This window comes from Giraffa tippelskirchi, chromosome 6, assembly GCF_054371585.1.
Source record: "Giraffa tippelskirchi isolate mGirTip1 chromosome 6, T2T-mGirTip1v1.2.pri, whole genome shotgun sequence".
NCBI classification, from domain to species: Eukaryota; Metazoa; Chordata; class Mammalia; order Artiodactyla; family Giraffidae; genus Giraffa; species Giraffa tippelskirchi.
In genome coordinates, this window is record NC_137280.1 from 133,615,155 (window position 1) to 133,628,164 (window position 13,010).

At 42.3% G+C, this 13,010-nt stretch overlaps 1 protein-coding gene across 11 annotated transcripts in view; it reads left to right on the top strand.

The window, feature by feature from the left end:
- Positions 1 to 13,010, top strand: part of ARHGEF37 (Rho guanine nucleotide exchange factor 37) — a 79,511-nt gene that overhangs the window by 14,638 nt on the left and 51,863 nt on the right. For 2 of the 11 annotated variants that reach the window (XM_081495763.1, XM_081495770.1), the window contains exon 1: positions 7,980 to 8,101. The exons of 3 other annotated variants lie outside the window; for them this stretch is intronic. The gene's annotated coding sequence lies outside the window, so the exon portion shown is untranslated. Of the gene's footprint in view, positions 1 to 7,979; positions 8,335 to 8,397; positions 8,681 to 8,881; positions 9,004 to 11,204; positions 11,294 to 13,010 lie in introns of those variants that run through there. 6 more of the 11 variants (XM_081495767.1, XM_081495764.1, XM_081495768.1 and 3 more) reach the window with 6 other exon arrangements.

The following is a 13,010-nucleotide window of genomic DNA, read 5'->3' on the forward strand; positions in this document are numbered from 1 at the left end:
TAAAGAATCTGCCTGCAATGTAGGTGACCTAGATTCAATCCCTGGGTTGGGAAGATCCCCTGGAGAAGGAAATGGCAACCCACTCCAGTATTCTTGCCTAGAGAATTCCATGGACAGAGGAGTCTGGTGGGCTATAGTCCATGGGGTTGCAAAGAGGCAGACACAACTAACTGACATACACACACACTCTTTTATTGACTTATTTCCTTTACTAGAACACTTGCTCAATGAGACAGGAACTCTTTCTGTATTGTTCACTAATGTATTCCCAGTTCAGTGCCTACCTCAATAATAGTTGTTGAATTCTTGAATGGAATATATGTATTTATAATATAGATTTACGTATATATATATATTCTGCATATGACTGAAACCTGCCTTTTTTCAGTTAACAATATATCTATAACATGGACTTCTCCACATGGACCTTGTTCTTTTAATTGGTTGTGTTTCCTCCATGGTGTGGACATGCTGGAATTTATTTAACTATCTTCTACTGATAGTTTTTGAGCGGTTTCTAGCTCTTCACTTTGATTTTTTTAAGTCACAAACCACTACCATATGCACATATCTTTGTGCACTTGTGTGTGGATTTCTATAGGATAAATTAATAGAAGTGAGATTTCTGAGTCAGATGGTTTTGTCAACTCACACTCTTGCAATGTGGTTATACCCTTACCCTTGCTGATTCTTAAATATGTGGCAGCAAGCCCTTGAGGCTGTATTCTAGGGCTGTGAGTGCATACTGCGGGAGAGGGAGTTTCCTTTTCTCCCTAGATTTCTTTCTCATGCAGTTTTCAGGAAAGTATTGCTTTGACCTGACTGAAGGGACCTCCTATTAGAAACCTATGAATAAAAATCTGACACTCCAATAATTCAAACAATGTTTGAAATGGTACCGGTCAGATATTTCAACTGTAGTTTTACTTGGCAGTATGAAACACACCAGGTGAAATACAGCAATTGAAGGAAGTAGTTTGTAAGTTTGTAAGAAGTTTAATAAAGTCCACCTCTCCTCCCAGCTTTATCTGACTGTTCCTTCTGTTTTCTTTTTGCTGGCTCCCTTTTCTCTGCCTGCCCCTTGGCTGTTCTCACCAGGTCTTTGTCCTTAGCCTTCTTCTTCTTCTTTTTTTTTTATGTCCTTCCTATTTTCCTAGGGTGATCTCATTCATTCTTACAGCTTCCTATACAGTAGGTATGCCAGTGACCTCCAAATCTATATTGCTAAGTCAAACTTCTCTTTTCCGGAACCTTATATCCGTCTTCCCACTGGACACCCTCACTAGGTTAAGCCACAGGGGTCAGCTAATCCCAAACTGGTTGTATTACTTGCCCCTAAACCTTTGCTCCAAGCCTGTTCCTTCTCTAGGATGGTTTTTCTTTAGTGAAGGCTACCAGCACTTTTTTTTTTTAATTCTTCTTTTTTAAAAAAAGTCTTTTTTTTTTTTTTTTAATTTTTATTCATTTGGCCGTGATGGGTCTTATTTTCAACATGCAGGATCCTTAGTTGAAGCATGTGAATTCTTAGTTGTGGCATGTCCGATCCAGTTTCCTGATCAGGGATCAAACCCAGGCCCCCTGAATTGGGAGTGCAGAGTCTTAGCCACCGGACCACCAAGGAAGTCCCGTAAAATTCTAGTAATATCATGCTATCCCCATTCCTCAGTGACTCCTCCATTGCCTACAGGTAAAGTATAAATTCCTTAGTGTGTCATACATGCCTTGCATGATCTGGTACCTGCCTATCTTGCCAGTTCTGTCTGTAACTGCACATCTGAATATGTGTCATTCAGTCCAGTTACAATGAAGTGATTGCAGTTGCTGAAAAACACAAGGTAGGTGCATGTTGTTATGCCTTGCACGTAGTCCTTTCTACCTGGCATAACTTTATATGTTTATCTGCTTGGTAAGAATTCTCCTTAAAGACTCAGCAGGAAGGGTTACCTTATCTTTGATTCCCCACGCTCCCTGTAGAATTGCTCTCTTCCCTCCTTCAGCATATACTGTTGGCAGCCTACCCAAGAACATTCCTCCTTAATTTTCCTCTTTTCCAGTAAGACTCCAATTTTGTCAAGGGTCCATGACTAATTTTTCAGAAGGGAGTTGGCCCAGTGTTGAATCTTCATTCATATAAGCCAGTCAGTGATTGGTTTAGGTTATGGTTAGGTATGGACATTCTATCCTAGTCAATGATGTAGACGAAGTCTGCTGGAGGGCTTTTTGGAGTGCTTGAGTTCTTGAAGAGACACACAGGCAGAGATGGTCTTTTCTTCTGATGGATATTATACTTTGTGGATGAATTGGATTTCTGGTACTAAAACCAAAAAAGTACTGACTAATATACAGAATACAGTAGAAGCAAAGTATGTTTCTCCAAACTGGGCTAACAAATCATGATGGTATGGGTTAAAATCAATTGCTAGAACTTAGGCACATAATCAATTATAGAGCTCCAGCAAAGTAGATTTAGTGGGACTCTTTTCTACAGATTAAGAGTAGGACTATTCCAGAGCTCAAAACTGGGTCTGTGTAGGGAAGTTATGGTCTTGCTCATGAGAAGAGGGAGCTGGAGAAACTGGAAGGGAAGAGAGAATAGCTCTGTCCTTAGAAGGGTTATTATACCTGTGAAGAGCCAGGAACCCACAGGGAAGCCATTGGAAACAAGGAAGAGTGAGAAACAGAAGAGGTACTGAGTAGTGTTTCTCAGTACAAATTAGCAAACTGGCCCAGAGAGGGTATGACACATTGGAAGAAATGCAGGCTTTGGAGTCATACTGCTGAGGTTGCAGTCCCAATTCTGCCACTTCTAGCAGCAAGGCCTCTGGCAAGTTTCTGAATCACTCTAAACCTCAGGTTGGTAATACTTTTCTTTTAGGGCTGACTAGCAGAGTATCTGGGCTTCCCAGGTGGTCCTAGTGGTAAAGAACCTGCCTGCCAATGCAGGAGATGAAAGAGACATGGGTTCAATCCCTGGGTCGGGAAGATCCCCTGGAAAAGGGCATAGCAACCCACTCCAGTATTCTTGCCTGGAAAATTCCGTGGAAGGAGGAACCTGGCAGGCCATGGTCCACAGCATCACAAAGAGTCAGACACGACTGAGCGTGAACACTTGAGTCTTGAGCAGAGTATCTGGCCTACAATAAGGGCTCAATAAAGCAGACACTCTTGTTATAAAATATTTTATATGTTAGTAATGAGGTTAATACACTAACCTGCTATTTGATAAAAGTTTAATTCTGCTAAAGACCCAGCAACCAATCATTTCTTGACTTGTCTTTCTGACATTATCTCAGAAGATAGAAGAAATGATTCAAGAAACATACATTTGGATTTAGTAGAATTTTTTTAGAATGGTGATGGGAATCTTTGAAGAAAGCAACCAGATGAGAGAAAGTATGGAGTAGGAGTAGATTTGGCTATGCACTCATCACCTGTGAACCAGTTATTTTATCTCTTGGACAGGTTACTTTCTCTCTCTGAGCTTCAGTTTCCTCATCCGTAAAATGCAAATAATATCTATCATATAGAATGTCAGGATTAGAAATAATCTATGAAAAATTTCTCGCATGTATTAGGTATTCAGTAAGTAGCACCTTTTTTCTTTGTTTCACTTTATTTATTTGGCTGCACTGAATCTTTATTGCTGCGTGTGGGCTTTCTCTAGTTGTGGCAAGTGAGGGCTACTCTTTAGTTGTGGCGCACTGGCTTCTCATTGCAGTGGCTTCTCTTGTTGGAGAGCATAGGTCTAGGCAGCTCAGTAGTTGTGGCTCACGGGCTTAGTTGCCCCATGGCATGTGGGATCTTCCCAAACCAGGGATTGAACTCGTGTCCCCTGCATTGCAAGGTGGATTCTTAACCACTGGACCACCAGGGAAGTCCAAGCAGCATCTATTTTTATTATTACTGTAGAAGTTAGAGTGGTAAATTTTATAGAATTACATAAAAATATATATAGGAGACTGAAACTCTAAAAGACAGCCACCTCTTCTGGTTTTGAGAGTTCAGTTCAGGTGCTGTATTAAGCATTTTGTAGAGATTATACTCTTTGCTTCTTTCCATTTTGGCCTACAAAATGTTAGAAGACTGTATAGTGGACATTTGTCACATTCCTGGCTGTCCAGCCTCCAAATTGCCTTTAGAAGTTTGGGGAACATGCCACAGTGGGGGGCAGGCCCCCACATCTCACTCATGGAAGCCAAAAGGCTCTGGTCTCAGTTCTCCCTGATTGTTGTCTGCTTGGGACCCCAGCATGACTGACTAGCCCATCCTTCCAGGATTGTGATTCTGGAGATAGGAATCAAGAGAAGCAGGCAGTGTATAAAATTTACTCTGGTAGTGGCAATGTTCAGTATCATGCAGCGAGGGCAGCTGCATCAGCTATGGCACCCAGTCCCCAGGGCACTGCCAGTGTCCAGCATCAGCATCCTCCCTATGGCCTGGTTTCTTCTGTGGGTCTGGCCACCCAGCCTCCTTTGGGGCCTCCTGTATTCTTAGCTTGGATTTCTAGAATCAGTCTTTCCATTGATTCTTTGACCTCCACAATACTCCCCAATTTACCCCAAAAGTAAATTCCTTTTCTGCTTCACTTAGAGTGAATTTGATAACCAAGAGACTCTGGCTAGTACATTGTCTTTAGGTAATGCTCAAGCCCAAAGAGTCTGATGTTGCTGCTTTTACTACAGATCTCTGGATAAAGTTGTGGTCAAATATGCAACTGTTATGGGAGTTCTGTCTTGGTTCCTTTTGAAAGCCCATGCACCTCAGGGAAAATATCTGCTGCTCCACTATAAACCACCTATTCTCTACCTCCCACAACTTCTTTTTAAAATTTTAATTAATTAATTTATTCATGCCCACACTGAGTCTTCACTGCCTCTCCTTGTGGTGGATTCTCTTTTGGAGGACAGGCTTTAGAGTGTAGGCTCAGTAGTTGTGGCTCATGTGCTTAGTTGCCTCATGGGATGTGGATTTTCTCAAGCCAGGAATTGAACCATATCCCCTGCATTAGTGGGTAGATTCTTTATCACTGGTCCACAGGGAAGTTCCCTCTATCTCCTAAAACTTCTTAATTCACACGTGTTCACTCACCCAGTCAACAATCACTTATTCAGTGCCTACTACATACAAGGCAAAATGCCAGGCACTGAGAAGAATCCAAAGATCAATAAGCTGTAGCCCTGACAATATACTTTGAAATTTTGAACCAGGTTAATATATTTTCTTAAATAAATAAATTAAAAAATCTATCACTCTGTTGAGGGTAGAAGTGAAGGGAACTCTGTATCTTTGAGTTAGTATCCCTGAGGATAAGGTGATGTCCATTTCTTCGTAAATGTTCTAGAAACCAATCCCAAAAGGCAACTGGATTCCTTTGTTAGAGGTTTCCAGTCAAAACAAAGTAGCTCTCAAAAGCTCTGAGAAAAGAATACCTCTTCTGAAGCTGACAGCTAGATTTCTGCTCATCAGAATATTTGTGACTAGGATGAAAGATGGAGAATTAGTGCCAATGCATTAGAAATTTAACTCAAGATAACTCTGAGTCCTAAAACAGAATTAAAAAAACATCAAATAAAAATACCATCCAGCTTCTCTCCTTTTCCTTAAATTACCAAATAAATAGTAATCCAGGGAAGCAGGAACCCTACTACCTCTTGAACCTCTATATTATAGTAATCTGTCCAGAAGGTTTGACACTTCTATCTTAAATCAGAATATTCAACACAAGCAAGGAAGTAGGGCATATATTAGTAATGGAAAGTAAAACAGGTAAATCAGGTGATTCCAGCCACCTGGGATAAGTGGTCTCTCTCATACACACACAAGAGCATAAAGTGAGGTGCTTAGCACTCACAAGACCCTCACTCACAAACTGGAAGTCTGATATAGCTGTCAGACTAGTTTTGGGGATCAAGTCTTCAATCCCTGGGTGACTTTGAAAAAGTCACTTAACCACTCTAGGACTCAAATTCTCTTCAGATTTCCTTCTGAATTGGAAGGAAACTTAGAGATCACCTAAACTAGTCTTTAACTTTTGTATTCTTCTTTGAAGCATCCTCAGTAAGCCTCTCTGGTTGAATTCTGACTTTTAATGACAGGATGCTCACTCTCCCCATGCAACTGATTTCATTTTTGAAACACTCTGATTGGTGGATAAGTTCTTCCTTACATATTTGCAATTTGTCTCCCTAATAGCATTCCCCAGGCTAGTGATGTCTAAGATCATACAAGTGAAGTCTGATCCATGGAAAACTCTTTAAGAAAGCTCTCAACTTTGCTTTTCTCCTCTACAGACTACCCCCTCCTCTTCTATTGTTCTCATCTATCACATTCAAGACGCAACACCATTTTAGTCTTCATATTTTTGTGGGTGTAGACTAGTGCTTAAGCAACCTGAGGCCTCAGACAGTCTGAATTTGAGTACTGGTCCTGTGTGATGGTGGAAAAGTTATTATACTTTCTTTAGCTTCAGTTTTTCTCTCTAAATGAGGATGATAAAAGTATACCTTTCTCTTAGAGAAGTTTTGAATCTGATAGATGAGGAAATACAAATAAAATGTTTAGTATAGTACCTGGCACTGTGTAAGCAATATTTCTAGCGCTATCATTAATAATAATGATAAAATTCACATGAGAATAAGAATGAATATTAGAATCAGAGGACTTAGACAAGTTAATCTAGTCCTTTCATGACTCCATAAACAAGACTTAGTTGCCCTGACATGAAACTTTCCGTACTTTTCATGTAATGATCACTTTCAAGTGTGTGTTTATCGTCCGGCTCACCCCAAGAGGGCAGGGACCTTGTCTGTGGTGTTGACTGCTGAATACTTGGTGCATTCAGTGTCCCGCTCACTACTATGAGTCACAGAAAAGGAAACTGGGGTGCAGGGAGTGATAGCTTACGGTGAACATGTCGGATTCGTGATCTCTGAAGAAGATTTAGCTTGGGGACCAGGGACCAGGCTTTGATCACTCAAGAGCTTTTGTATAGCAGAGTTTTATTAAAGTGAAAAAGGGACAGAGAACGCTTCTGACACAGACATCAGAAGGGGGACGGAGAGGGCCCCACCTGCTAGTTTTAGCAAGCTGTTTTATGTCTGTTAGAAAGCTATTAATCAGATAAGAGAGACGCCTCAAGGCTTACGGAGTTTGACCTGGCCCCTCTCCCCCAATATGCAGTTTTGAGATAGAATGGCACGAGGTGCGTCATCCCCCAGCCTTAAACTAATTGATATGAATACTGGTTTGTTGAGCTATTATCTGCCAAAAGCTAGTCTTAGGTGGAACCATTTTGAAGAAAGGCAAATTCCAAAGCAAATACATAGTTTCATTAACATAGCTTAAGAAAAACATTTCCATAAGAAAAACGCATTGGTTAGCTCAAGGAACTAACCAGGTGTCGTCATAGCAACACAGAATTTTAAGACACTTGCTGCCTATTTCTTCTGTTTGGAGACCCCTGGTCTTCCTGCCTGTTACCCTCTCAGGAGACTGGCAGATTTATCTAAGTTTCGCCAAGGACTCCCAGGAGAGCTAGGATAGGAACCCAGAAGTCCTGGGCAGCCAACACTGAGAATTAAATAAAGGTCCAGCCCTAAAGTTTGGTGATTCGGGCAGGAGCACAGATATTCAGTGGGGTCAATTTAGTGGGGTCAATATTGCTACCAGATGGCCTAACTGCTTGTCTCTGTTTTGAGGCTGACTAGCCTGAGGGAGGAGTAGGTGCCTTAACGACAAGCCGCGGGTGGGCCGGGTGCAGCACCGACATCCACTTATATGGCTTCCTTCTGGCTGCGGGCCAGCGCACGGCTGTTGCTGCTGTCGCCCGGTCACCCCAGCTGGGGCCCGCTCTAGGGAGCACCCAGTGGAAAACAACCTGCCTGCCTATGGACAATTAACAAAGGCAGGAGCCAGGGCCGCCTCCTCTTGGCGCACGCACGTAAGCAGCGGGCAGAGCCGCGCCCGCCCGCGCCTTCTGTGGGAACAGTGCGCGCAGGCTCCAGCGCTGCGCGGGTCCGGGAGTCCTGCGCCTTTCCCACCCTGGCTGCGCAATCCCCAGGGCAGCCGAGCTCCCCGGGGGAGCTGGTACCTTGCGAGCGCGGTGAGTCCACTAGGGCGATTGGGACGGCAGGACAGGGCCAGGGAGGCTCTCGGGAAAACAGCTGCTGCTGAGATCCGGAAAGGGAGGTGGCGGAGCGCGCGAGCGACTACGCTGGTCCGGGTTGCGGGTTTCTGGGTAGTTAGCTTTGTCTTGAGCCTAGTGGGAATGCGAGGAATCTGAAACGTCTCACCCAAATGGGTCAGTTTACAGGTGGAAAACTGAGGCCGAGAGAGGTAAGCTGGCTTGGTAAAAACTAATTATTGTTCCTTATGTCTGTTTATCCTTCCCTGCTTTAGTGTAAAATTGGGGACGACTTTTAATGAGACTCCATATACGTTGAAACAATGGAATAATACAAACAATGGTTTTTTAAAAAAATTTTTTGACAAGGAAAGTATAGTTATAAATAGACAATCAAGGCCAGGGGAAAGGAGAACGGAAATCTGTGGTCCATAAGGCGAGCTGCCTGGGCCAAGAGCCCTCAGAGAAATAGTGCTAAGGCTGGGACTGGAAGCTAGAACTTCTGGCTGCCACTGCAGTGCTCCCTGGACAGCGAGCACCACGAACTTAAGAGAACGGGTAAGTTGACCACCTGTCCAGGCTTGTGACCTTCTTGGGATCACTGACGCCTTACAAATCTGAGTCTCCTTTCCAGGGTTCACACATAACCTTGCACACAGTTTCAGATTTGACAGCAGGATGAAGCATTACTGCTGTGAGGAATGACTGAAGGCTGGCCCTCAGGCTGCGCTGTTTCAGAGCAGTTTATTTGCTTTAAAGGGAAGCAGCTGGTGAAGGAGTGAGTTCCTGCTGAGTTGAGACAGCATCCTGAGGCCCTAGCTGCCTGATCTCTGACACTCTGTTTACCCTTTCCAAGGCCCTGTTTTCTTTGTAAACTGGAGGTAAGATTGCTTCACCTTTCATATTGTTGTCAGACTACAGATGGAATATTAAGTCCAGTGCCTGACAGTAGTGGGTGATCAATAAAAGGACTGCTGCACACAACCCAGTGAGTCAAAGCCATGCAATTTAAGAAAGGGTGATGAACTGGGGAAAAATGGGCTGTATCTGAAGTAAAAGAAAACAAAAGTTAGAAGTTAAAAATATGCAAATGTAAAGTCAGCCCTATAGTGGCTTACAGATGACTGCACATACCTTGGTGATAGTAGCCTAAATAAGAGTGCACCTATTTAGAATAATGCTTTCCTGGTGGCTGCCTCAGTGGTAAAGAATCTGCCTGCAATGCAGGAGACACAGGTTCAATCCCTGGGTCAGGAAGATCCCCTGAGGAAGGAAATGGCAACCCACACCAGTATTCTTGCCTGGGAGATCACATGGACAGAAGGGCTTTTGGCAGGCTACAGTCCATGGGGCCGCAAAAGATCAGACAGGACCTAACAACGAAACAACAAATTTAGAATAATGTACTGCACTCAATATTTGACCCAAGGTCAAATGCTGAAGGTAGAAACCAGCAGACATTCTAACAAGGACTGTTTATTGGGCCTCACACGCCCCTTTTGAATGGAGCCAGCATCTGTATGATTGTTTTTAAATGAGAGAAAAGAGGAGGACACACGTGGGAACCGGGGCTCCCCCCTCATCTTGCCCAGCGATGGAGGCTCAGCTGAGTTTCTGTCAGAGTACAGGAGTTACTTGGCAGTTGGCTCACATCCCTCTTGGATCAGTAGCTTGCTGTGGAAAACAGTGCCTTGGTTGATTCTTCTCTAGAACAGATAAATGGCTTTTTATTTAACTGATCAGGGAGGGTGGTTGTTTGGGTGCTGTAACTGAAGCAAAATGGCTTTTGTTGAGCTTGATTGTCCAAAGCCTATTGACAGGCTAAATAAAGCTCTTTAAAATCTATGGGTCCAAAATTATGAGGACAGGGCCTGGCAAATTTTCTATAAAAAAGAACAGCCCTTTCCAAATACTGTGTTGTTTCCTTTCTCTACCATTTTAGGCCTTGCAAATAGAGGCAGGAAAGTATGGCTTAGGGCAAATAGCTGTTATTTAATTTAGGTTAAGACACACACTACCTGTCTGGTGGTTACATTCCTCTCGATATTTATAAAGGGCAGGTTTTCCTCAGGGAGAGAGAAGGAAAGAGAGAATGTGTATGTGTATGCCTGGACTGTCTCTTGCCCACTCTCTTCTTCACCCCCAATCAGTCATTTATCAACCCAGGGAAGTCCTTTTTCTGCAAGCTTGGTGACTTTGGCAAGTTCCTTACCTTGCTGGCTCTGTTGCCTAATTTTGTTTCAAAGTAACTCTCTTAGAACCTTTTTTTTTTTTAATTTTATCTTTAGATTCCAAACTCTTGGTGCTCTATGGGACAACAGAACATACATACTCATTCACTTAGACAAAGTTTCTTACTTATTTGAAGGCAGTTCACGTACCCCTTCTGTGCAGGGTACATGGACTCACCCTGTACAGAAGGGATGTACCTCTTTAGACTCACTGACTTCCTTCCTTCAACTATTCCTTAGGAGGACAAGAGTAACAGCAGACCTTCTCAAGAAACTATAGCTCACTTGCATCAGAATTACCTAGGGGCTTGTCAAAATGCCCCATCTGTGATCTACTGAATCATAGTTGTCAAGAGTTGAGCAAGAATTTGCATGCCTCTTAAAGAACTTATGGTTGCTGCGGAGAAGAATGAGGGGAAGGGATAGTTAGAGAAATTTGGGATGGATATGTACACACTGCTATATTTAAAATGGATAACCAGCGAGGACCTACTGTATAGCTCATGAAACTCTGCTCGATGTTATGTGGCAGCATGGATGGGAGGGGGGATGTGGCGGGGGGAGAATGGAACTTGTATATGCATGGCTGAGTCCCTTTGGTGTTCATATGAAACTATCACAACATTGTTAATCAGCTATACCCCAGTACAAAATAAAAATTTTTTAAATGAAATATACAACAACAACAACAACAAAATTTGCATGCTTAGTAAGTGCACCTCTGGTTGCTTATGTGTGGGTTGGAGATGGAGACTATTAATTATTTATACACATCTGTATTGTTTGTCTAGTTATGTAATGAGTGAGACCTCTTTTGTAATTTTTTTTTTTTTTTTGGTCATGTCACGTAGTGTGTGGGATTTTATTTCCCCGACCAGGGATCAAACCTGTGCCCCTTGCTGCGGAAGCTCAGAGTCTTAACCACGAGACTATCAGGGAAGTCTTTTGCAATTTAAACAAACAAAAAACTCATGATGTCCAGAGAAAATATATTGGTGGCAAATAAACTCTTGGAAAGATGCTAAAGATCATTAATCATTAGGAAAATGCACATTAAAACCACAAGCAGATAACACTTCACGCAAAGACTGGCTACGCCAAGTGTTGTTAAGGTTATATAACTCATACACTGCTGGTGGGAATGTAAAATGGTACAACCACTTTTTTAAAAGTATGACATCTTTTAGAAATATACATTGGGACTTCCCTGGTGGTCCAGGGGCTAAGACTCCATGCTCCTAATTCAGGGGGCCAGGGTTCAGTCCCTGGTCAGGGAACTAGATCCCACATGCCACAACTAAGACCTGGCACAGCCGAATAAATAAAATAAATATTAAAAAAAATACACCTATCTTGTGATCTAAACATTGCATTCCTAAAAAAAAAGTAAAAATAAACATTGCATTCCTAGGTCCAGCTTTATTGTAATAGAGAAACAAGAAGCAACCAATTTTTTATTCAGTGCATATATAACTATGATATATTTATATAATATTATACTACTTGCAGGAGAAAGTAATGAACTATTGATACATGCTAGAACATGGATGGATGTCAAAATAATTTTGCTGAAAGGAAAAAGCCAGATAAAAAAGCGTATATATCATATAATTACAGTATAAAATTCAAGGGGAGTTCTTTTACCTTACCTCAAACTTTGTGGTGGCTTCTAAGAGTTGTGTGTCTAACTTCACTTGTAACAGTGTCATTGGCAATTTGATCACTGTTCTGCCAGTGTTCATCCTGGTCATTCATTCATTAATTCAATTAATTAAGCATCTAGAACATCTATTGGGGAAAGGAGTGGTTCCTTGGAAGGGGGATGGGAGTCAGAGAAGACTTGTCTTGGTTTCAATAGAGAAGTAAAGCAGTCACTTTTATGAAAAACATAAAGAATGACCACTGCACTCAGGTGCTATGCATTGGTCAGGAAGCTGTTGTACTGATCCAGGAGGAAGGTGGTAGAGGTTTAGATTCAGGTGGTCTCAGAGATGGGAAGCGCTAAAGGAAATAACAGACATCCTTAATAAAGCAAGGAAGATCCCAGAGGCTGACTCTGATCAACACTCTTTGAATTTGGTATTTTATCAATTTTTAGTCCATATTACTGTCCTATTGCCTCCCCCTCTCCCCCAGCCACCATCACCACATCTTATTCCATTATCTCATCTTATTCCTTATTTGTAAGGATTTCATGAGAGATCAGCAATAACTTCCTAGTCCAGTTACACTTGCTTATGGTATTCCTTTGCTCTACTGATCTAGTCGACTTTCATGAAAGGAATGAGGATAGTATGGCATGACCTGTTTGTCTTTTTTCTGTTAACCTGTGGTGGCTCCAAGTGATATCCGTTTCCCTTTCCAAGGGCTGATAGACTGTTTTAATCGAGTGGCAGAAACCCAACTCAGAGTGCCTTAGGCCAAAGTGGGGTGGGGAATGAAAATGTGTTAGCTCATAGTAAGAAAAAAAAACCCCAAAGGGAATCATTCTCCATCATGGCTGGATTAAGCAATGCTCTCAGGGCTTAGTCTCATGGTCTCTCCATCTCTCAGCTCCGTTTCATTGGTATTAGCTGCATTGTCAGTCATACTCTGCTATGTAGTTCTCATTAGTTATTATAATCGTCATGATTAGGTGTTTTCACCATCTGCTTCAG